The sequence below is a fragment of the Mastigoproctus giganteus genome, chromosome 3, assembly GCF_048544385.1.
Source record: "Mastigoproctus giganteus isolate SK-2022 chromosome 3, ASM4854438v1, whole genome shotgun sequence".
Classification (NCBI taxonomy): domain Eukaryota; kingdom Metazoa; phylum Arthropoda; class Arachnida; order Uropygi; family Thelyphonidae; genus Mastigoproctus; species Mastigoproctus giganteus.
The window spans coordinates 21349912-21351965 of NC_143577.1; the positions used below are offsets into that span (position 1 = coordinate 21349912).

The following is a 2054-nucleotide window of genomic DNA, read 5'->3' on the forward strand; positions in this document are numbered from 1 at the left end:
TGTCTGATATATACGTTGCCGGTCCTTAAAAAACTTAAATATTCGAACGTGTTGATACACGTCTTTGCTGAACTTTAGATGGTGGATGGATTGCCTAATCATTCTGGTTTCTCTAAGCTTCTTCAATCTTATATGAAGTGGTTTGACTGCTGTCTTTAAACATAACCCTTTATTTGGATACAACAAATAAGTATTTTCTTATAATTTTCAATGAAAACTCCTTTATATTCATCTAAAGGAGTTTTCATTGATCTAAAGGAGATTTCATTCATCTGAAGGTGAATTCATCTTCCATCCTTCTAATAAGACGACTTCTAAACTGCTTCTGCTCTATAGAAGTTAATAGAATTCATATTTTGGAGGGCTGTTTAAAAATTTCGTCAAAGAAATTTCGCCATTAGGATTCTGTGTATCTAGTTTGTAAAGTGCATGGGTCCAGTGGTCAATTTGCATCTTTTACTAGATGAAAGAATCATCACATTTAATGAAGTAATTAACTGCGTAGCTCTGCTGTACATTGACTAACTCTGCCAACGTGTTAAAAGGGACACTAGATTCCCCCTGTAAGACCATCTCTACCCTCGTTGGTAATGCACAGTTGGTAGGATCGCCGTCCAGCCCATATCTGCTGGAAAAGACCTGAGTTGAGTGCCTTCGATGATGTGAGGAATTTTTATCGGTCTTTTTCACAATGGGACGGAGTTAGCCAGTCTCAGACGCGGATAGTAGGGTTTTTCAACCAAAAAATATCAGGTTTTTCATCCAGCAAACAGAAAATATGGATATATGGTATTATTCAGGTATTTATGAATTGTTGTAAATGAATTATCTCTTCATTTATTCTGCATATCAGTCCTTCTAACTCTACCCTATCAGTTTATACCCTTAAACTTCTAGATAAACTGATATTTTGCTCTAAAAAAGAAGATTTAGCAAGTTTAGAAACTTTTTTATTAAGCATTTATAAGGCAGGGTTGGCCGAGATTTAATTCGATGACTGTCAGTAAGATGGCGTCACATGCCAACCAAACTCAAATAGATTCAGTAGTTCCTAATGAACATTAGTGTGGTATTTAAAATATTTTCTCGCAATTTATAGTGTGGTTTTATTCTTTTCTAGTGACATCTGTTTACAGCAGGAACCTTTCTCCAATGTCCAGGCAAAAGAGGGAATTTGTGGTGAGTTTTATTATGATTTCAATGGACTCCATGACACCAAAAGTATGAGGACGCCTAAAATATAATTAATGCAAATTGCTGGTTGAAAATGGCCGACATTGCTACACTTCGGACCCTATAAGGTCTTCGTACAATACTTCTTTGTGTCCCAATACTTTTGGTATAATGGTGTTATTTGATTAATAGTTTTCTTTACTTTTATCAAAGGAAAATTTCTTTTTCTGATCCTGGTTTCATCTGTGTCTTCAATCTCGTTTCAGGCCATGCCTAATAACGGAATGTTCAAATTTTGGCAAAGTGGCAATGGAAGGACAAGCTTTAATTTAGGAGGACTTCCAAGGCCTCCGGTAAACCCTTACATACCCTATCGTCCTAGGTGGAAACCAGACATCGGAGGAGCTATCATCTTTCAACACAGATTCAAATAGACTTGTAAAGGATCCAGAAGGAGGATTTAGTGGTTACCAATTTCAAATAAATTAATTATTAATTTTATATTATTGTCTGTCTTACTGTGGTTTAATAGGAATTATCTTAAAAGATTATCCCACTTAAGAACGCTTTCAAAAACAAAACTGAAGCATACTTTCTTTTTATGCTCTTATGGGTAGCAGACCGGGTGGAAAAGACCTGAGTTCGATGACAGGAGGAATTTTTATGGTCTTTTCCATAACGTGGCTGAGTTAATTGGGATAAAACTGGACATGGTGTTGACAATTGCACAAACATACTATTTGTAGAAACATAAACATATCCCACACAGTCTATGGTTATGTTTGAGGAATCTAAACTTGCTGCAGACTGCATCGATCTGATATTTCGGTAAGAAGTGTATAAAATATCTCTTTTTAATTCTAAGTGTATAGTGCAATACT

The 2054-nt window shown here is 35.6% G+C and overlaps 1 long non-coding RNA gene across 1 annotated transcript; it reads left to right on the top strand.

Annotated features, from left to right (window-relative positions):
• The first annotated feature begins 1118 nt into the window (after positions 1-1118).
• Positions 1119-1674, top strand: LOC150087784 (uncharacterized). The gene is made up of 2 exons (XR_016546767.1): positions 1119-1179; positions 1440-1674. It is a non-coding gene; the product is annotated as an uncharacterized LOC150087784 (long non-coding RNA).
• The last annotated feature ends 380 nt before the right edge of the window (positions 1675-2054 follow it).